General features: G+C 41.6%; 12 non-coding genes across 12 annotated transcripts; all 12 read right to left on the bottom strand.

The window, feature by feature from the left end:
• Positions 1-8637: 8637 nt before the first annotated feature.
• Positions 8638-8709, bottom strand: TRNAE-CUC (transfer RNA glutamic acid (anticodon CUC)). Its single transcript has one exon. It is a non-coding gene; the product is annotated as a tRNA-Glu (tRNA).
• A 2750-nt stretch (positions 8710-11459) lies between these two features.
• Positions 11460-11531, bottom strand: TRNAE-CUC (transfer RNA glutamic acid (anticodon CUC)). Its single transcript has one exon. It is a non-coding gene; the product is annotated as a tRNA-Glu (tRNA).
• Positions 11532-12747: 1216 nt separating this feature from the next.
• On the bottom strand, positions 12748-12819 carry TRNAE-CUC (transfer RNA glutamic acid (anticodon CUC)). Its single transcript has one exon. It is a non-coding gene; the product is annotated as a tRNA-Glu (tRNA).
• Positions 12820-14037: 1218 nt separating this feature from the next.
• Positions 14038-14109, bottom strand: TRNAE-CUC (transfer RNA glutamic acid (anticodon CUC)). Its single transcript has one exon. It is a non-coding gene; the product is annotated as a tRNA-Glu (tRNA).
• A 1217-nt stretch (positions 14110-15326) lies between these two features.
• Positions 15327-15398, bottom strand: TRNAE-CUC (transfer RNA glutamic acid (anticodon CUC)). Its single transcript has one exon. It is a non-coding gene; the product is annotated as a tRNA-Glu (tRNA).
• A 1216-nt stretch (positions 15399-16614) lies between these two features.
• On the bottom strand, positions 16615-16686 carry TRNAE-CUC (transfer RNA glutamic acid (anticodon CUC)). The gene has a single exon. It is a non-coding gene; the product is annotated as a tRNA-Glu (tRNA).
• A 1215-nt stretch (positions 16687-17901) lies between these two features.
• On the bottom strand, positions 17902-17973 carry TRNAE-CUC (transfer RNA glutamic acid (anticodon CUC)). Its single transcript has one exon. It is a non-coding gene; the product is annotated as a tRNA-Glu (tRNA).
• A 376-nt stretch (positions 17974-18349) lies between these two features.
• On the bottom strand, positions 18350-18421 carry TRNAE-CUC (transfer RNA glutamic acid (anticodon CUC)). Its single transcript has one exon. It is a non-coding gene; the product is annotated as a tRNA-Glu (tRNA).
• A 1216-nt stretch (positions 18422-19637) lies between these two features.
• On the bottom strand, positions 19638-19709 carry TRNAE-CUC (transfer RNA glutamic acid (anticodon CUC)). Its single transcript has one exon. It is a non-coding gene; the product is annotated as a tRNA-Glu (tRNA).
• Positions 19710-20085: 376 nt separating this feature from the next.
• Positions 20086-20157, bottom strand: TRNAE-CUC (transfer RNA glutamic acid (anticodon CUC)). The gene has a single exon. It is a non-coding gene; the product is annotated as a tRNA-Glu (tRNA).
• Positions 20158-21821: 1664 nt separating this feature from the next.
• Positions 21822-21893, bottom strand: TRNAE-CUC (transfer RNA glutamic acid (anticodon CUC)). The gene has a single exon. It is a non-coding gene; the product is annotated as a tRNA-Glu (tRNA).
• Positions 21894-22271: 378 nt separating this feature from the next.
• Positions 22272-22343, bottom strand: TRNAE-CUC (transfer RNA glutamic acid (anticodon CUC)). The gene has a single exon. It is a non-coding gene; the product is annotated as a tRNA-Glu (tRNA).
• Positions 22344-22572: the final 229 nt, after the last annotated feature.

The raw sequence follows: 22572 nt of genomic DNA, 5'->3' as shown, positions 1-22572 counted from the left end.
CTAGTGCGGCAGGCTTCGCGAGGCCTAGTGCGGGAGGCTTCGCGAGGCCTAGTGCAAAAGGTGGTGGTCAATTAATCTCAGATGTGATCGTTTGGAAATGAAAGACTGCGAGTCTTTAAATCTCACAGCGTTTCTTGTCAAAACAAACACTTTTAATTAACATTACACTAGAATACAGTAATTTTTTCTTTAACTCCTCTATACCCGGTTGATATCCCTGTACCGGTACTAAGTGTTATTCCTACCAGCCCACCCCGCAGGGTCCTGTTTAATTCGGTAAAGTCACGTAAATAGAAATAAAAAGTAAACAAAATACTAATGTTTTTTTTTAAGTAACAAAAATAAAAAATGAATGGAAAATCATAAAAGCAAAAAACCTTCGCATTTTTTATTTTATTTAACTCTTTTTATGGTTGGTTTTCTTCTTTCATAATTTTCAATGCATTTTCATCTTTATTTAATTTTTTTCTTTTGAATTGAATTTTTAAATTATTTTTTAGTTTTTTATTTACGTGACTTTACCTAACGAACCAATAATATGAATTCCTGCAGTCACGAAAGTTTTAAGTAAAACAAATTTAACTTTATTATTTACGTAAAAAGTGTTCTTTGACAGGGATTCTTACCAGGCCGCTTTTTATTTACGTGACTTTACTTAACGAACCAAGAATATGAATTTCTGCAGTCACGAAAGTTTTAAGTAAAAAAAAAATTTACTTTTGTATTTACGTAAAAAGTGTTCTTTGACAGGGACTCTCACCCAGGCCGCTGCGGTGAAATGGCAAATCCTAACCACTAGACTACCAGTGAAGCTGTTGGAGGTGCCTCCACGAGTCCTGCTATCCTGGCACCTCCAACACCGGGAGCTCGCTCGAGAGTTGATGGTGCATTGGAATCTGTTCACGAGATTTACTTGGAATCGTGAGACCATAAGAGATGGCGACTGCCTGGGGAACACTTCAGTCAGCAATCGAAGATCAAGCCTGGTGATGATGCGGGACAGCAGGACACATGGAGGTGCATCTAACAACTTCCCTGGTGGTCTGGTGATTAAAATTCGAAGCTCTCAGTGCTGCTGTCTGGGTTCAGTTCCCGGTCACGGAATGAGGCTCTTGGTGTCTTTTTTAAAGCAGTTAAACGTTTCCGTAAAGAAGAAAATAACTTTTTTTATCATTTATAAAAATTGTTCCCTGACCGAGAATCGAATCCAGGCCGCAGCGGTGAGAGCGCCGAAACCTAACCACTAGACCACCAGGGAAGCTGGTTGAGGTGTCTCCACATGTCCTGCTGTCTTGGCACCTCCAACACCGGGAGCTCGCTCGAGAGTTGTTGGAGCAATGGAATCTGTTCACGGGTTTGACTGTGGAATCGTGATACCGTAAGAGATGGCGACAGCCTGGGAAAACCTTCGGTCAGGAGTAAAAATTCAAGCCTGGTGATAATGCGGGAAAACAGGACACGTGGAGGCACAATCACCAATTTCTCTGGTGTGGCAACTGGTTAGGTTTTGGCGCTCCCTCCACCCCCGCTCTGGATCGAATCCCCGTAAGGGAAATAGTATTTTGGTTTCATTTTCAAAGCAGTTCCACGAATACCTGAATTAAAAGTATTTATAGTATTGATTAATTCGGTAAAGTATTTATAGTATTGATACTGGTAGGATCGAAGTGGACCAGACCACCAATAGATTAATGTGTCCGTCCGTCCGTCTGTCCGACAAGATGGCCGCCCGCGCCCCCTGCGATCTGTGAACTAAACAAGATGGCCGTCGCTTCCGGCGCCTCACGGTGAAACTTTAAACTTCGCTTCAAATTTACTTTACTGAAATGCAGCACGTTTTTTTAACACAGAGACAAGATACATTTATTAACACAGAGACGAGATACATTTAATCGCCTTATTTGTGCACGAAAAACACGGCGCGAGGCCTAGTGCGGCAGGCTTCGCGAGGCCTAGTGCGGCAGGCTTTGCGAGGCCTACTGCAGAAAAGGCATTGCGAGGCCTACTGCAGAGAAGGCTTCGCGAGGCCTACTGCAGGGAAGGCTTCGCGAGGCCTACTGCAGAGGCTTAGCGAGGCCTAGTGCAGAAGGCTTCGCTAAGTCTACTGCAGAGAAGGCTTCGCGAGGCCTAGTGCAGCAGGCTTCGCGAGGCCTAGTGCGGCAGGCTTCGCGAGGCCTAGTGCGGGAGGCTTAACGAGGCCTAGTGCACAAGGTGGTGGTCAATTAATCTCAGATGTGATCGTTTGGAAATGAAAGACTGCGAGTCTTTAAATCTCACAGCGTTTCTTGTCAAAACAAACACTTTTAATTAACATTACACTAGAATACAGTAATTTTTTCTTTAACTCCTCTATACCCGGTTGATATCCCTGTACCGGTACTAAGTGTTATTCCTACCAGCCCACCCCGCAGGGTCCTGTTTAATTCGGTAAAGTCACGTAAATAGAAATAAAAAGTAAACAAAATACTAATGTTTTTTTTTAAGTAACAAAAATAAAAAATGAATGGAAAATCATAAAAGCAAAAAACCTTCGCATTTTTTATTTTATTTAACTCTTTTTATGGTTGGTTTTTTTCTTTCATAATTTTCAATGCATTTTCATCTTTATTTTATTTTTTTACTTTTGAATTGAATTTTTTAATTATTTTTTTGTTTTTTTTATTTACGTGACTTTACCTAACGAACCAATAATATGAATTCCTGCAGTCACGAAAGTTTTAAGTAAAAAAAATTTAACTTTATTATTTACGTAAAAAGTGTTCTTTGACAGGGATTCTTACCCAGGCCGCTTTTTAATTACGTGACTTTACTTAACGAACCAAGAATATGAATTCCTGCAGTCACGAAAGTTTTAAGTAAAAAAAAAATTAACTTTATTATTTACGTAAAAAGTGTTCTTTGACAGGGATTCTTACCCAGGCCGCTTTTTATTTACGTGACTTTACTTAACGAACCAAGAATATGAATTCCTGCAGTCACGAAAGTTTTAAGTTAAAAAAAATGTAACTTTTTTATTTACGTAAAAAGTGTTCTTTGACAGGGATTCTTGCCCAGGCCGCTGCGGTGAAATGGCAAATCCTAACCACTAGACTACCAGTGAAGCTGTTGGAGGTGCCTCCACGTGTCCTGCTATCCTGGCACCTCCAACACCGGGAGCTCGCTCGAGAGTTGATGGTGCATTGGAATCTGTTCACGAGATTTACGTGGAATCGTGAGACCATAAGAGATGGCGAATGCCTGGGGAACACTTCAGTCAGCAATCGAAGATCAAGCCTGGTGATGATGCGGGACAGCAGGACACGTGGAGGTACATCTAACAACTTCCCTGGTGGTATGGTGGTTAAAATTCGAAGCTCTCAGTGCTGCCGTCAGGGTTTAGTTCCCGGTCACGGAATGAGGCTCTTGGTGTATTTTTTAAAGCAGTTAAACTTTTCCGTAAAGAAGAAAATTACTTTTTTATTGTTTATAAAAAGTGTTCCCTGATCGGGAATCGAACCCGGGCCGAGGCGGTGAGAGCGCCGAATCCTAACCAGTAGACCACCAGGGAAGCTGGTTGAGGTGTCTCCACATGTCCTGCTGTCCTGGCACCTCCAACACCGAGAGCTCGCTCGAGAGATGATGGGGCAATGGAATCTGTTCACGGGATTGACAGTGGAATCGTGATACCGTAAGAGATGGCGACTGCCTGGGAAAACCTTCGGTCAGCAGTAGAAGTTCAAGCCCAGTGATAATGCGGGACAGCAGGACACGTGGAGGCACAATCACCAATTTCCCTGGTGTGGCAAATGGTTAGGTTTTGGCGCTCCCTCCGCACCCGCTCGGGATCGAATCCCCGTAAGGGAAATAGTATCTTGGTTTCATTTTCAAAGCAGTTCCACGAATGCCTGAATTAAAAGTATTTATATTATTGATTAATTCGGTAAAGTCACGTAAATAGAAATAAAAAGCCAACAAAATACAAAGGACAATATTTTTTCAAAGTAACAAAAATAAAAAATGAATGGAAAATCATAAAAGCAAAAAACCATACAATAAAAAAATACGAAGACAAAATTAAAAATCAATTGAAAATGATAAAAGCAAAAAAACTTCGCATTTTTAATTTTATTTAACTCTTTTTATTGTTGTTTTTTTTCTTTCATTATTTTCTATGCATTTTTTCTTTATTTTATTTTTATTCTTTTTAATTGCATTTTTTATTATTTTTTGTTTTTTATTTACGTGACTTTACCTAACGAACCAAGAATATGAATTCCTGCAGTCACGAAAGTTTTAAGTAAAAAAATAGTTAACTTTTTTATTTACGTAAAAGTGTTCTTTGACAGGGATTCTTACCCAGGCCGCTGCGGTGGAATGGCAAATCCTAACCACTAGACTACTAATGAAGCTGTTGGAGGTGCCTCCACGTGTCCTGCAATCCTGGCACCTCCAACACCGGGAGCTCGCTCAAGAGTTGATGGTGCATTGGAATCTGTTCACGAGATTTACATGGAATCGTGAGACCATAAGAGTTGGCGACTGCCTGGGGAACACTTCAGTCAGCAATCGAAGATCAAGCCTGGTGATGATGCGGGACAGCAGGACACGTGGAGGTACATCTAGCAACTTCCCTGGTGGTCTGGTGATTAAAATTCGAAGCTCTCAGTGCTGCGGTCTGTGTTCAGTGTTCAGTTCCCGGTCACGGAATGAGGCTCTTGGTGTATTTTTTAAAGCAGTTAAACTTTTCCGTAAAGAAGAAAATTACTTTTTTTATTATTTATAAAAATTGTTCCCTGACCGAGAATCGAATCCGGGCCGCGGCGGTGAGAGCGCCGAATCCTAACCACTAGACCACCAGGGGAGCTGGTTGAGGTGTCTCCACATGTCCTGCTGTCCTGGCACCTCCAACACCGAGAGCTCGCTCGAGAGTTGATGGGGCAATGGAATCTGTTCACGGGATTGACTGTGGAATCGTGATACCGTAAGAGATGGCGACTGCCTGGGAAAACCTTCGGTCAGCAGTAGAAGTTCAAGCCCGGTGATAATGCGGGACAGCAGGACACGTGGAGGCACAATCACCAATTTCCCTGGTGTGGCAAATGGTTAGGTTTTGGCGCTCCCTCTGCCCCCGCTCGGGATCGAATCCCCGTAAGGGAAATAGTATTTTGGTTTCATTTTCAAAGCAGTTCCACGAATGCCTGAATTAAAAGTATTTATATTATTGATTAATTCGGTAAAGTCACGTAAATAGAAATAAAAAGCAAATAAAATACAAAGGACAATATTTTTTCAAAGTAACAAAAATAAAAAATGAATGGAAAATCATAAAAGCAAAAAACCATACAATAAAAAAATACGAAGACAAAATTAAAAATCAATTGAAAATGATAAAAGCAAAAAACCTTCGCATTTTTAATTTTATTTAACTCTTTTTATTGTTGTTTTTTTTCTTTCATTATTTTCTATGCATTTTTTCTTTATTTTATTTTTATTCTTTTTAATTGCATTTTTTATTATTATTTTTTTATTTACGTGACTTTACCTAACGAACCAAGAATATGAATTCCTGCAGTCACGAAAGTTTTAAGTAAAAAAATAGTTAACTTTTTTATTTACGTAAAAGTGTTCTTTGACAGGGATTCTTACCCAGGCCGCTGCGGTGGAATGGCAAATCCTAACCACTAGACTACTAATGAAGCTGTTGGAGGTGCCTCCACGTGTCCTGCAATCCTGGCACCTCCAACACCGGGAGCTCGCTCAAGAGTTGATGGTGCATTGGAATCTGTTCACGAGATTTACATGGAATCGTGAGACCATAAGAGTTGGCGACTGCCTGGGGAACACTTCAGTCAGCAATCGAAGATCAAGCCTGGTGATGATGCGGGACAGCAGGACACGTGGAGGTACATCTAGCAACTTCCCTGGTGGTCTGGTGATTAAAATTCGAAGCTCTCAGTGCTGCGGTCTGTGTTCAGTGTTCAGTTCCCGGTCACGGAATGAGGCTCTTGGTGTATTTTTTAAAGCAGTTAAACTTTTCCGTAAAGAAGAAAATTACTTTTTTTATTATTTATAAAAATTGTTCCCTGACCGAGAATCGAATCCGGGCCGCGGCGGTGAGAGCGCCGAATCCTAACCACTAGACCACCAGGGGAGCTGGTTGAGGTGTCTCCACATGTCCTGCTGTCCTGGCACCTCCAACACCGAGAGCTCGCTCGAGAGTTGATGGGGCAATGGAATCTGTTCACGGGATTGACTGTGGAATCGTGATACCGTAAGAGATGGCGACTGCCTGGGAAAACCTTCGGTCAGCAGTAGAAGTTCAAGCCCGGTGATAATGCGGGACAGCAGGACACGTGGAGGCACAATCACCAATTTCCCTGGTGTGGCAAATGGTTAGGTTTTGGCGCTCCCTCTGCCCCCGCTCGGGATCGAATCCCCGTAAAGGAAATAGTATTTTGGTTTCATTTTCAAAGCAGTTCCACGAATGCCTGAATTAAAAGTATTTATATTATTGATTAATTCGGTAAAGTCACGTAAATAGAAATAAAAAGCAAATAAAATACAAAGGACAATATTTTTCAAAGTAACAAAAATAAAAAATGAATGGAAAATCATAAAAGCAAAAAACCTTACAATAAAAAAATACGAAGACAAAATTAAAAATCAATTGAAAATGATAAAAGCAAAAAACCTTCGCATTTTTAATTTTATTTAACTCTTTTTATTGTTGTTTTTTTTCTATCATTATTTTCTATGCATTTTTTCTTTATTTTATTTTTATTCTTTTTAATTGCATTTTTTATTATTTTTTGTTTTTTATTTACGTGACTTTACCTAACGAACCAAGAATATGAATTCCTGCAGTCACGAAAGTTTAAAGTAAAAAATAGTTAACTTTTTTATTTACGTAAAAAGTGTTCTTTGACAGGGATTCTTACCCAGGCCGCTGCGGTGGAATGGCAAATCCTAACCACTAGACTACCAGTGAAGCTGTTGGAGGTGCCTCCACGTGTCCTGCTATCCTGGCACCTCCAACACCGGGAGCTCGCTCGAGAGTTGATGGTGCATTGGAATCTATTCACGAGATTTACGTGGAATCGTGAGACCATAAGAGATGGCGAATGCCTGGGGAACACTTCAGTCAGCATTCGAAGATCAAGCCTGGTGATGATGCGGGACAGCAGGACACGTGGAGGTACATCTAACAACTTCCCTGGTGGTCTGGTGATTAAAATTCGAAGCTCTCAGTGCTGCGGTCTGTGTTCAGTTCCCGGTCACGGAATGAGGCTCTTGGTGTACTTTTTTAAAGCAGTTAAACTTTTCCGTAAAGAAGAAAATAACTTGTTTTATTGTTTATAAAAAAGTGTTCCCTGACTGGGAATCGAACCCGGGCCACGGCGGTGAGAGCGCCGAATCCTAACCACTAGACATCCAGGGAAGCTTGTTGAGGTGTCTCCACATGTCCTGCTGTCCTGGCACCTCCAACACCGGGAGCTCGCTCGAGAGTTGATTGTGCAATGGAATCTGTTCACAGGATCGACTGTGGAATCGTGATACCGTAAGAGATGGCGACTGCCTGGGAAAACCTTCGGTCAGCAGTAGAAGTTCAAGCCCAGTGATAATGCGGGACGGCAGGACACGTGGAGGCACAATCACCAATTTCCCTGGTGTGGCAAAGGGTTAGGTTTTCGCGCTCCCTCCGCCCACGCTCTGGATCGAATCCCCGTGAGGGAAATAGTATTTTGGTTTCATTTTCAAAGCAGTTCCACGAATGCCTGAATTAAAAGTATGTATATTATTGATTAATTCGGTAAAGTCACGTAAATAGAAATAAAAAGCAAACAAAATACAAAGGACAATATTTTTTCAAAGTAACAAAAATAAAAAATTGAATGGAAAATCATAAAAGCAAAAAACCATGCAATAAAAAAATACGAAGACAAAATTAAAAATTAATTGAAAATAATAAAAGCAAAAAACCTTCGCATTTTTAATTTTATTTAACTCTTTTTATTGTTGGTTTTTTTCTTTCAGAATTTTCAATGCATTTTTATCTTTATTTTATTTTTATTCTCTTTAATTGCATTTTTTATTATTTTTTGTTTATTATTTACGTGACTTTACCTAACGAACCAAGAATATGAAATCCTGCAGTCACGAAAGTTTTAAGTAAAAAAATAGTTAACTTTTTTATTTACGTAAAAAGTGTTCTTTGACAGGGATTCTTACCCATGCCGCTGCGGTGAAATGGCAAATCCTAACCACTAGACTACCAGTGAAGCTGTTGGAGGTGCCTCCACGTGTTCTGCTATCCTGGCACCTCCAACACCGGGAGCTCGCTCGAGAGTTGATGGTGCATTGGAATCTGTTCACGAGATTTACGTGGAATCGTGAGACCATAAGAGATGGCGAATGCCTGGGGAACACTTCAGTCAGCAATCGAAGATCAAGCCTGGTGATGATGCGGGACAGCAGGACACGTGGAGGTACATCTAACAACTTCCCTGGTGGTCTGGTGATTAAAATTCGAAGCTCTCAGTGCTGCCGTCAGGGTTTAGCTCCCGGTCACGGAATGAGGCTCTTGGTGTATTTTTTAAAGCAGTTAAACTTTTCCGTAAAGAAGAAAATTACTTTTTTTATTGTTTATAAAAAAAAGTGTTCCATGACCGGGAATCGAACCCGGGCTGCGGCGGTGAGAGCGCCGAATCCTAACCACTAGACCACCAGAGAAGCTGGTTTAGATGTCTCCACATGTCCTGCTGTCCTGGCACCTCCAACATCGGGAGCTCGCTCGAGAGTTGATGGAGCAATGGAATCTGTTCACGGGATTGACTGTGGAATCGTGATACCGTAAGAGATGGCGACTGCCTGGGAAAACCTTCGGTCTGCAGTAGAAGTTCAAGCCTGGTGATAATGCGGGACAGCAGGACACGTGGAGGCACAATCACCAATTTCCCTGGTGTGGCAACTGGTTAGGTTTTGGCGCTCACTCCGCCCCCGCTCGGGATCGAATCCCCATAAGGGAAATAGTATTTTGGTTTCATTTTCAAAGCAGTTCCACGAATGCCTGAATTAAAAGTATTCATGTTATTGATTAATTCGGTAAAGTCACGTAAATAGAAATAAAAAGCAAACAAAATACAAAAGACCATATTTTTTCAAAGTAACAAAAATAAAAAGTGAATGGAAAATCATAAAAGCAAAAAACCATACAATAAAAAAATACGAAGACAAAATTAAAAATCAATTGAAAATGATAAAAGCAAAAAACCTTCGCATTTTTTATTTTATTTAACTCTTTTTATTGTTGTTTTTTTTCTTTCATTATTTTCTATGCATTTTTTCTTTATTTTATTTTTATTCTTTTTAATTGCATTTTTTATTATTTTTTTGTTTTTTATTTACGTGACTTTACCTAACGAACCAAGAATATGAATTCCTGCAGTCACGAAAGTTTAAAGTAAAAAATAGTAAACTTTTTTATTTACGTAAAAAGTGTTCTTTGACAGGGATTCTTACCCAGGCCGCTGCAGTGGAATGGCAAATCCTAACCACTAGACTACCAGTAAAGCCGTTGGAGGTGCCTCCACATGTCCTGCTGTCCTGGCACCTCCAACACCGGGAGCTCGCTCGAGAGTTGTTGGAGCAATGGAATCTGTTCACGGGTTTGACTGTGGAATCGTGATACCGTAAGAGATGGCGACTGCCTGGGAAAACCTTCGGTCAGGAGTAGAAGTTCAAGCCTGGTGATAATGCGGGAAAACAGGACACGTGGAAGCACAATCACCAATTTCTCTGGTGTGGCAACTGGTTAGGTTTTGGCGCTCCCTCGGCCCCCGCTCTGGATCGAATCCCCGTAAGAGAAATAGTATTTTGGTTTCATTTTCAAAGCAGTTCCACGAATACCTGAATTAAAAGTATTTATAGTATTGATTAATTCGGTAAAGTATTTATAGTATTGATACTGGTAGGAACGAAGTGGACCAGACCACCAATAGATTAATGTGTCCGTCCGTCCGTCTGTCCGACAAGATGGCCGCCCGCGCCCCCTGCGATCTGTGAACTAAACAAGATGGCCGTCGCTTCCGGCGCCTCACGGTGAAACTTTAAACGTCTCTTCAAATTTACTTTAATGAAACGCAGCACGTTTTTTTAACACAGAGACAAGATACATTTATTAACACAGAGACGAGATACATTTAATCGCCTTATTTGTGCACGAAAAGCACGGCGCGAGGCCTAGTGTGGCAGGCTTCGCGAGGCCTAGTGCGGCAGGCTTTGCGAGGCCTACTGCAGAAAAGGCATCGCGAGGCCTACTGCAGAGAAGGCTTCGCGAGGCCTAGTGCAGCAGGCTTCGCGAGGCCTAGTGCAGCAGGCTTCGCGAGGCCTAGTGCGGGAGGCTTCGCGAGGCCTAGTGCAAAAGGTGGTGGTCAATTAATCTCAGATGTGATCGTTTGGAAATGAAAGACTGGGAGTCTTTAAATCTCACAGCGTTTCTTGTCAAAACAAACACTTTTAATTAACATTACACTAGAATACAGTATTTTTTTTTTTTAACTCCTCTATACCCGGTCGATATCCCTGTACCGGTACTAAGTATTATTCCTACCAGCCCACCCCGCAGGGTCCTGTTTAATTCGGTAAAGTCACGTAAATAGAAATAAAAAGTAAACAAAATACTAATGTTTTTTTTTAAGTAACAAAAATAAAAAAATGAATGGAAAATCATAAAAGCAAAAAACCATACAATAAAAAAATACGAAGACAAAATTAAAAATTAATTGAAAATAATAAAAGCAAAAAACCTTCGCATTTTTAATTGTATTTAACTCTTTTTATTGTTGGTTTTTTTCTTTCATAATTTTCAATGCATTTTTATATTTATTTTATTTTTTTCTTTTGAATTGAAATTTTTTATTATTTTTTTGTTTTTTATTTACGTGACTACCTAACGAACCAAGACTATGAATTCCTGCAGTCACGAAAGTTTTAAGTAAAAAAATAGTTAACTTTTTTATTTACGTAAAAAGTGTTCTTTGACAAGGATTCTCACCCAGGCCGCTGCGGTGAAATGGCAAATCCTAACCACTAGACTACCAGTAAAGCTGTTGGAGGTGCCTCCACAAGTCCTGCTATCCTGGCACCTCCAACACCGGGAGCTCGCTCGAGAGTTGATGGTGCATTGGAATCTGTTCACGAGATTTACGTGGAATCGTGAGACCATAAGAGATGGCGACTGCCTGGGGAACACTTCAGTCAGCAATCGAAGATCAAGCCTGGTGATGATGCGGGACAGCAGGACACGTGGAGGTACATCTAACAACTTCCCTGGTGGTCTGGTGATTAAAATTCGAAGCTCTCAGTGCTGTGGTCTGGATTCAGTTCCCTGTCACGGAATGAGGCTCTTGGTGTCTTTTTTAAAGCAGTTACACTTTTCCGTAAAGAAGAAAATATTTTTTTTTATTGCTTATAAAAAAGAGTTCCCTGACCGGGAATCGAACCCGGGCCGCGGCAGTGAGAGCGCCGAATCCTAACCACTAGACCACCAGGGAAGCTGGTTAAGGTGTCTCCACATGTCCTGCTGTCCTGGCACCTCCAACACCGGGAGCTCGCTCGAGAGTTGATGGATCAATGGAATCTGTTCACGGGATTGACTGTGGAATCGTGATACCATAAGAGATGGCGACTGCCTAGGAACACCTTCGGTCAGCAGTAGAAGTTCAAGCCTGGTGATAATGCGGGACAGCAGGACACGTGGAGGCACAATCACCAATTTCTCTGGTGTGGCAACTGGTTAGGTTTTGGCGCTCCCTCCGCCCCCGCTCGGGATCGAATCCCCGTGAGGGAAATAGTATTTTGGTTTCATTTTCAAAGCAGTTCCACGAATGCCTGAATTAAAAGTATGTATATTATTGATTAATTCGGTAAAGTCACGTAAATAGAAATAAAAAGCAAACAAAATACAAAGGACAATATTTTTTCATAGCAACAAAAATAAAAAATGAATGGAAAATCATAAAAGCAAAAAACCATACAATAAAAACATACGAAGACAAAATTAAAAATTAATTGAAAATAGTAAAGCAAAAAACCTTCGCATTTTTAATTGTATTTAACTCTTTTTATTGTTGGTTTTTTTCTTTCATAATTTTCAATGCATTTTTATATTTATTTTATTTTTATTCTTTTTAAATGCATTTTTTATTATTTTTGTTTTTTATTTACATGACTTTACCTAACGAACCAAGAATATGAATTCCTGCAGTCACGAAAGTTTTAAGTAAAAAAATAGTTAACTTTTTTATTTACGTAAAAAGTGTTCTTTGACAGGGATTCTTACCCAGGCCGCTGCGGTGAAATGGCAAATCCTAACCACTAGACAACCAGTGAAGCTGTTGGAGGTGCCTCCACGTGTCCTGCTATCCTGGCACCTCCAACACCGGAAGCTCGCTCGAGAGTTGATGGTGCATTGGAATCTGTTCACGAGATTTACGTGGAATCGTGAGACCATAAGAGATGGCGACTGCCTGGGGAACACTTCAGTCAGCAATCGAAAATCAAGCCTGATGATGATGCGGGACAGCAGGACACGTGGAGGTACATCTAACAACTTCCCTGGTGGTCTGGTGATTAAAATTCGAAGCTCTCAGTGCTGCGGTCTGGATTCAGTTCCCTGTCACGGAATGAGGCTCTTGGTGTCTTTTTTAAAGCAGTTACACTTTTCCGTAAAGAAGAAAATAACTTTTTTTTATTGCTTATAAAAAAGAGTTCCCTGACCGGGAATCGAACCCGGGCCGCGGCGGTGAGAGCGCCGAATCCTAACCACTAGACCACCAGGGAAGCTGGTTAAGGTGTCTCCACATGTCCTGCTGTCCTGGCACCTCCAACACCGGGAGCTCGCTCGAGAGTTGATGGATCAATGGAATCTGTTCACGGGATTGACTGTGGAATCGTGATGCCATAAGAGATGGCGACTGCCTAGGAACACCTTCGGTCAGCAGTAGAAGTTCAAGCCTGGTGATAATGCGGGACAGCAGGACACGTGGAGGCACAATCACCAATTTCTCTGGTGTGTCAACTGGTTAGGTTTTGGCGCTCCCTCCGCCCCCGCTCGGGATCGAATCCCCGTGAGGGAAATAGTATTTTGGTTTCATTTTCAAAGCAGTTCCACGAATGCCTGAATTAAAAGTATGTATATAATTGATTAATTCGGTAAAGTCACGTAAATAGAAATGAAAAGCAAACAAAATACAAAGGACAATATTTTTTCATAGCAACAAAAATAAAAAATGAATGGAAAATCATAAAAGCAAAAAACCATACAATAAAAACATACGAAGACAAAATTAAAAATTAATTGAAAATAATAAAAGCAAAAAACCTTCGCATTTTTAATTGTATCTAACTCTTTTTATTGTTGGTTTTTTTCTTTCATAATTTTCAATGCATTTTTATATTTATTTTATTTTTATTCTTTTTAAATGCATTTTTTATTATTTTTTGTTTTTTATTTACATGACTTTACCTAACGAACCAAGAATATGAATTCCTGCAGTCACGAAAGTTTTAAGTAAAAAAATAGTTAACTTTTTTATTTACGTAAAAAGTGTTCTTTGACAGGGATTCTTACCCAGGCCGCTGCGGTGAAATGGCAAATCCTAACCACTAGACTACCAGTGAAGCTGTTGGAGGTGCCTCCACGTGTCCTGCTATCCTGGCACCTCCAACACCGGGAGCTCGCTCGAGAGTTGATGGTGCATTGGAATCTGTTCACGAGATTTACGTGGAATCGTGAGACCAAAAGAGATGGCGACTGCCTGGGGAACACTTCAGTCAGCAATCGAAGATCAAGCCTGATGATGATGCGGGACAGCAGGACACGTGGAGGTACATCTAACAACTTCCCTGGTGGTCTGGTGATTAAAATTCGAAGCTCTCAGTGCTGCGGTCTGGATTCAGTTCCCTGTCACGGAATGAGGCTCTTGGTGTCTTTTTTAAAGCAGTTACACTTTTCCGTAAAGAAGAAAATAACTTTTTTTTATTGCTTCTAAAAAAGAGTTCCCTGACCGGGAATCGAACCCGGGCCGCGGCGGTGAGAGCGCCGAATCCTAACCACTAGACCACCAGGGAAGCTGGTTAAGGTGTCTCCACATGTCCTGCTGTCCTGGCACCTCCAACACCGGGAGCTCGCTCGAGAGTTGATGGATCAATGGAATCTGTTCACGGGATTGACTGTGGAATCGTGATACCATAAGAGATGGCGACTGCCTAGGAACACCTTCGGTCAGCAGTAGAAGTTCAAGCCTGGTGATAATGCGGGACAGCAGGACACGTGGAGGCACAATCACCAATTTCTCTGGTGTGTCAACTGGTTAGGTTTTGGCGCTCCCTCCGCCCCCGCTCGGGATCGAATCCCCGTGAGGGAAATAGTATTTTGGTTTCATTTTCAAAGCAGTTCCACGAATGCCTGAATTAAAAGTATGTATATAATTGATTAATTCGGTAAAGTCACGTAAATAGAAATGAAAAGCAAACAAAATACAAAGGACAATATTTTTTCATAGCAACAAAAATAAAAAATGAATGGAAAATCATAAAAGCAAAAAACCATACAATAAAAACATACGAAGACAAAATTAAAAATTAATTGAAAATAATAAAAGCAAAAAACCTTCGCATTTTTAATTGTATTTAACTCTTTTTATTGTTGGTTTTTTTCTTTCATAATTTTCAATGCATTTTTATATTTATTTTATTTTTATTCTTTTTAAATGCATTTTTTATTATTTTTTGTTTTTTATTTACATGACTTTACCTAACGAACCAAGAATATGAATTCCTGCAGTCACGAAAGTTTTAAGTAAAAAAATAGTTAACTTTTTTATTTACGTAAAAAGTGTTCTTTGACAGGGATTCTTACCCAGGCCGCTGCGGTGAAATGGCAAATCCTAACCACTAGACTACCAGTGAAGCTGTTGGAGGTGCCTCCACGTGTCCTGCTATCCTGGCACCTCCAACACCGGGAGCTCGCTCGAGAGTTGATGGTGCATTGGAATCTGTTCACGAGATTTACGTGGAATCGTGAGACCATAAGAGATGGCGACTGCCTGGGGAACACTTCAGTCAGCAATCGAAGATCAAGCCTGGTGATGATGCGGGACAGCAGGACACGTGGAGGTACATCTAACAACTTCCCTGGTGGTCTGGTGATTAAAATTCGAAGCTCTCAGTGCTGTGGTCTGGATTCAGTTCCCTGTCACGGAATGAGGCTCTTGGTGTCTTTTTTAAAGCCTTTACACTTTTCCGTAAAGAAGAAAATAACTTTTTTTATTGCTTATAAAAAAGAGTTCCCTGACCGGGAATCGAACCCGGGCCGGGGCGGTGAGAGCGCCGAATACTAACCACTAGACCACCAGGGAAGCTGGTTAAGGTGTCTCCACATGTCCTGCTGTCCTCGCACCTCCAACACCGGGAGCTCGCTCGAGAGTTGATGGATCAATGGAATCTGTTCACGGGATTGACTGTGGAATCGTGATACCATAAGAGATGGCGACTGCCTAGGAACACCTTCGGTCAGCAGTAGAAGTTCAAGCCTGGTGATAATGCGGGACAGCAGGACACGTGGAGGCACAATCACCAATTTCTCTGGTGTGGCAACTGGTTAGGTTTTGGCGCTCCCTCCGCCCCCGCTCGGGATCGAATCCCCGTGAGGGAAATAGTATTTTGGTTTCATTTTCAAAGCAGTTCCACGAATGCCTGAATTAAAAGTATGTATATTATTGATTAATTCGGTAAAGTCACGTAAATAGAAATAAAAAGCAAACAAAATACAAAGGACAATATTTTTTCATAGCAACAAAAATAAAAAATGAATGGAAAATCATAAAAGCAAAAAACCATACAATAAAAACATACGAAGACAAAATTTAAAATTAATTGAAAATAGTAAAGCAAAAAACCTTCGCATTTTTAATTGTATTTAACTCTTTTTATTGTTGGTTTTTTTCTTTCATAATTTTCAATGCATTTTTATATTTATTTTATTTTTATTCTTTTTAAATGCATTTTTTATTATTTTTTGTTTTTTATTTACATGACTTTACCTAACGAACCAAGAATATGAATTCCTGCAGTCACGAAAGTTTTAAGTAAAAAAATAGTTAACTTTTTTATTTACGTAAAAAGTGTTCTTTGACAGGGATTCTTACCCAGGCCGCTGCGGTGAAATGGCAAATCCTAACCACTAGACAACCAGTGAAGCTGTTGGAGGTGCCTCCACGTGTCCTGCTATCCTGGCACCTCCAACACCGGGAGCTCGCTCGAGAGTTGATGGTGCATTGGAATCTGTTCACGAGATTTACGTGGAATCGTGAGACCATAAGAGATGGCGACTGCCTGGGGAACACTTCAGTCAGCAATCGAAGATCAAGCCTGATGATGATGCGGGACAGCAGGACACGTGGAGGTACATCTAACAACTTCCCTGGTGGTCTGGTGATTAAAATTCGAAGCTCTCAGTGCTGCGGTCTGGATTCAGTTCCCTGTCACGGAATGAGGCTCTTGGTGTCTTTTTTAAAGCAGCTACACTTTTCCGTAAAGAAGAAAATAACTTTTTTTATTGCTTATAAAAAAGAGTTCCCTGACCGGGAAACGAACCCGGGCCGCGGCGGTGAGAGCGCCGAATCCTAACCACTAGACCACCAGCGAAGCTGGTTAAGGTGTCTCCACATGTCCTGCTGTCCTGGCACCTCCAACACCGGGAGCTCGCTCGAGAGTTGATGGATCAATGGAATCTGTTCACGGGATTGACTGTGGAATCGTGATACCATAAGAGATGGCGACTGCCTAGGAACACCTTCGGTCAGCAGTAGAAGTTCAAGCCTGGTGATAATGCGGGACAGCAGGACACGTGGAGGCACAATCACCAATTTCTCTGGTGTGGCAACTGGTTAGGTTTTGGCGCTCCCTCCGTCCCCGCTCGGGATCGAATCCCCGTGAGGGAAATAGTATTTTGGTTTCATTTTCAAAGCAGTTCCACGAATGCCTGAATTAAAAGTATGTATATTATTGATTAATTCGGTAAAGTCACGTAAATAGAAATGAAAAGCAAACAAAATACAAAGGACAATATTTTTTCATAGCAACAAAAATAAAAAATGAATGGAAAATCATAAAAGCAAAAAACCATACAATAAAAACATACGAAGACAAAATTAAAAATTAATTGAAAATAATAAAACCAAAAAACCTTCGGATTTTTAATTGTATTTAACTCTTTTTATTGTTGGTTTTTTTCTTTCATAATTTTCAATTCATTTTTATATTTATTTTTATTTTATTCTTTTCAATGCATTTTTTATTATTTTTTGTTTTTTATTAACGTGACTTTACCTAACGAACCAAGAATATGAATTCCTGCAGTCACGAAAGTTTTAAGTAAAAAAATAGTTAACATTTTTATTTACGTAAAAAGTGTTCTTTGACAGGGATTCTTACCCAGGCCACTGCCGTGAAATGGCAAATCCTAAACACTAGACTACCAGTGAAGCTGTTGGAGGTGCCTCCACGTGTCCTGCTATCCTGGCACCTCCAACACCGGGAGCTCGCTCGAGAGTTGATGGTGCATTGGAATCTGTTCACGAGATTTACGTGGAATCGTGAGACCATAAGAGATGGCGAATGCCTGGGGAACACTTCAGTCAGCAATCGAAGATCAAGCCTGGTGATGATGCGGGACAGCAGGACACGTGGAGGTACATCTAACAACTTCCCTGGTGGTCTGGTGATTAAAATTCGAAGCTCTCAGTGCTGCCGTCAGGGTTTAGTTCCCGGTCACGGAATGAGGCTCTTGGTGTATTTTTTAACGCAGTTAAACTTTTCCGTATAGAAGAAAATTACTTTTTTTATTGTTTATAAAAAGTGTTCCCTGATCGAGAATCGAACCCGGGCCGCGGCGGTGAGAGCGCCGAATCCTAACCACTAGACCACCAGGGAAGCTGGTTAAGATGTCTCCACATGTCCTGCTGTCCTGGCACCTCCAACATCCGGAGCTCTCTCGAGAGTTGATGGTGCATTGGAATCTGTTCACGAGATTTACGTGGAATCGTGAGACCATAAGAGATGGCGAATGCCTGGGGAACACTTCAGTCAGCAATCGAAGATCAAGCCTGGTGATGATGCGGGACAGCAGGACACGTGGAGGTACATCTAACAACTTCCCTGGTGGTCTGGTGATTAAAATTCGATGCTCTCAGTGCTGCCGTCAGGGTTTAGTTCCCGGTCACGGAATGAGGCTCTTGGTGTATTTTTTAAAGCAGTTAAACTTTTCCGTATAGTAGAAAATTACTTTTTTTATTGTTTATAAAAAGTGTTCCCTGATCGAGAATCGAACCCGGGCCGCGGCGGTGAGAGCGCCGAATCCTAACCACTAGACCACCAGGGAAGCTGGTTAAGGTGTCTCCACATGTCCTGCTGTCCTGGCACCTCCAACACCGGGAGCTCGCTCGAGAGTTGATGGATCAATGGAATCTGTTCACGGGATTGACTGTGGAATCGTGATACCATAAGAGATGGCGACTGCCTAGGAACACCTTCGGTCAGCAGTAGAAGTTCAAGCCTGGTGATAATGCGGGACAGCAGGACACGTGGAGGCACAATCACCAATTTCTCTGGTGTGGCAACTGGTTAGGTTTTGGCGCTCCCTCCGCCCCCGCTCGGGATCGAATCCCCGTGAGGGAAATAGTATTTTGGTTTCATTTTCAAAGCAGTTCCACGAATGCCTGAATTAAAAGTATGTATATTATTGATTAATTCGGTAAAGTCACGTAAATAGAAATGAAAAGCAAACAAAATACAAAGGACAATATTTTTTCATAGCAACAAAAATAAAAAATGAATGGAAAATCATAAAAGCAAAAAACCATACAATAAAAACATACGAAGACAAAATTAAAAATTAATTGAAAATAATAAAAGCAAAAAACCTTCGCATTTTAAATTGTATTTAACTCTTTTTATTGTTGGTTTTTTTCTTTCATAATTTTCAATTCATTTTTATATTTATTTTTATTTTATTCTTTTTCAATGCATTTTTTATTATTTTTTGTTTTTTATTAACGTGACTTTACCTAACGAACCAAGAATATGAATTCCTGCAGTCACGAAAGTTTTAAGTAAAAAAATAGTTAACATTTTTATTTACGTAAAAAGTGTTCTTTGACAGGGATTCTTACCCAGGCCACTGCCGTGAAATGGCAAATCCTAAACACTAGACTACCAGTGAAGCTGTTGGAGGTGCCTCCACGTGTCCTGCTATCCTGGCACCTCCAACACCGGGAGCTCGCTCGAGAGTTGATGGTGCATTGGAATCTGTTCACGAGATTTACGTGGAATCGTGAGACCATAAGAGATGGCGAATGCCTGGGGAACACTTCAGTCAGCAATCGAAGATCAAGCCTGGTGATGATGCGGGACAGCAGGACACGTGGAGGTACATCTAACAACTTCCCTGGTGGTCTGGTGATTAAAATTCGAAGCTCTCAGTGCTGCCGTCAGGGTTTAGTTCCCGGTCACGGAATGAGGCTCTTGGTGTATTTTTTAAAGCAGTTAAACTTTTCCGTATAGAAGAAAATTACTTTTTTTATTGTTTATAAAAAGTGTTCCCTGATCGAGAATCGAACCCGGGCCGCGGCGGTGAGAGCGCCGAATCCTAACCACTAGACCACCAGGGAAGCTGGTTAAGATGTCTCCACATGTCCTGCTGTCCTGGCACCTCCAACATCGGGAGCTCGCTCGAGAGTTGATGGTGCATTGGAATCTGTTCACGAGATTTACGTGGAATCGTGAGACCATAAGAGATGGCGAATGCCTGGGGAACACTTCAGTCAGCAATCGAAGATCAAGCCTGGTGATGATGCGGGACAGTAGGACACGTGGAGGTACATCTAACAACTTGCCTGGTGGTCTGGTGATTAAAATTCGAAGCTCTCAGTGCTGCCGTCAGGGTTTAGTTCCAGGTCACGGAATGAGGCTCTTGGTGTATTTTTTAAAGCAGTTAAACTTTTCCGTATAGAAGAAAATTACTTTTTTTATTGTTTATAAAAAGTGTTCCCTGATCGAGAATCGAACCCGGGCCGCGGCGGTGAGAGCGCCGAATCCTAACCACTAGACCACCAGGGAAGCTGGTTAAGATGTCTCCACATGTCCTGCTGTCCTGGCACCTCCAACACCGGGAGCTCGCTCGAGAGTTGATGGATCAATGGAATCTGTTCACGGGATTGACTGTGGAATCGTGATACCATAAGAGATGGCGACTGCCTAGGAACACCTTCGGTCAGCAGTAGAAGTTCAAGCCTGGTGATAATGCGGGACAGCAGGACACGTGGAGGCACAATCACCAATTTCTCTGGTGTGGCAACTGGTTAGGTTTTGGCGCTCCCTCCGCCCCCGCTCGGGATCGAATCCCCGTGAGGGAAATAGTATTTTGGTTTCATTTTCAAAGCAGTTCCACGAATGCCTGAATTAAAAGTATGTATATTATTGATTAATTCGGTAAAGTCACGTAAATAGAAATAAAAAGCAAACAAAATACAAAGGACAATATTTTTTCATAGCAACAAAAATAAAAAATGAATGGAAAATCATAAAAGCAAAAAACCATACAATAAAAACATACGAAGACAAAATTAAAAATTAATTGAAAATAATAAAAGCAAAAAACCTTCGCATTTTTAATTGTATTTAACTCTTTTTATTGTTGGTTTTTTTCTTTCATAATTTTCAATGCATTTTTATATTTATTTTTATTTTATTCTTTTTCAATGCATTTTTTATTATTTTTTGTTTTTGATTAACGTGACTTTACCTAACGAACCAAGAATATGAATTCCTGCAGTCACGAAAGTTTTAAGTAAAAAAATAGTTAACATTTTTATTTACGTAAAAAGTGTTCTTTGACAGGGATTCTTACCCAGGCCACTGCCGTGAAATGGCAAATCCTAAACACTAGACTACCAGTGAAGCTGTTGGAGGTGCCTCCACGTGTCCTGCTATCCTGGCACCTCCAACACCGGGAGCTCGCTCGAGAGTTGATGGTGCATTGGAATCTGTTCACGAGATTTACGTGGAATCGTGAGACCATAAGAGATGGCGAATGCCTGGGGAACACTTCAGTCAGCAATCGAAGATCAAGCCTGGTGATGATGCGGGACAGCAGGACACGTGGAGGTACATCTAACAACTTCCCTGGTGGTCTGGTGATTAAAATTCGAAGCTCTCAGTGCTGCCGTCAGGGTTTAGTTCCCGGTCACGGAATGAGGCTCTTGGTGTATTTTTTAAAGCAGTTAAACTTTTCCGTGTAGAAGAAAATTACTTTTTTTATTGTTTATAAAAAGTGTTCCCTGATCGAGAATCGAACCCGGGCCGCGGCAGTGAGAGCGCCGAATCTTAACCACTAGACCACCAGGGAAGCTGGTTAAGATGTCTCCACATGTCCTGCTGTCCTGGCACCTCCAACATCGGGAGCTCGCTCGAGAGTTGATGGTGCATTGGAATCTGTTCACGAGATTTACGTGGAATCGTGAGACCATAAGAGATGGCGAATGCCTGGGGAACACTTCAGTCAGCAATCGAAGATCAAGCCTGGTGATGATGCGGGACAGCAGGACACGTGGAGGTACATCTAACAACTTCCCTGGTGGTCTGGTGATTAAAATTCGAAGCTCTCAGTGCTGCCGTCAGGGTTTAGTTCCCGGTCACGGAATGAGGCTCTTGGTGTATTTTTGAAAGCAGTTAAACTTTTCCGTATAGAAGAAAATTACTTTTTTTATTGTTTATAAAAAGTGTTCCCTGATCGAGAATCGAACCCGGGCCGCGGCGGTGAGAGCGCCGAATCCTAACCACTAGACCACCAGGGAAGCTGTTGGAGGTGCCTCCACGTGTCCTGCTATCCTGGCACCTCCAACACCGGGAGCTCGCTCGAGAGTTGATGGTGCATTGGAATCTGTTCACGAGATTTACGTGGAATCGTGAGACCATAAGAGATGGCGACTGCCTGGGGAACACTTCAGTCAGCAATCGAAGATCAAGCCTGATGATGATGCGGGACAGCAGGACACGTGGAGGTACATCTAACAACTTCCCTGGTGGTCTGGTGATTAAAATTCGAAGCTCTCAGTGCTGCGGTCTGGATTCAGTTCCCTGTCACGGAATGAGGCTCTTGGTGTCTTTTTTAAAGCAGTTACACTTTTCCGTAAAGAAGAAAATAACTTTTTTTTATTGCTTATAAAAAAGAGTTCCCTGACCGGGAATCGAACCCGGGCCGCGGCGGTGAGAGCGCCGAATCCTAACCACTAGACCACCAGGGAAGCTGGTTAAGGTGTCTCCACATGTCCTGCTGTCCTGGCACCTCCAACACCGGGAGCTCGCTCGAGAGTTGATGGATCAATGGAATCTGTTCACGGGATTGACTGTGGAATCGTGATGCCATAAGAGATGGCGACTGCCTAGGAACACCTTCGGTCAGCAGTAGAAGTTCAAGCCTGGTGATAATGCGGGACAGCAGGACACGTGGAGGCACAATCACCAATTTCTCTG

The sequence above is a fragment of the Lampetra fluviatilis genome, chromosome 14, assembly GCF_964198595.1.
Source record: "Lampetra fluviatilis chromosome 14, kcLamFluv1.1, whole genome shotgun sequence".
In the NCBI taxonomy this organism is placed as follows: Eukaryota; Metazoa; Chordata; class Hyperoartia; order Petromyzontiformes; family Petromyzontidae; genus Lampetra; species Lampetra fluviatilis.
Note: the sequence above shows the minus strand (reverse complement) of the source record. Positions and strands in the feature narration are given on the sequence as shown.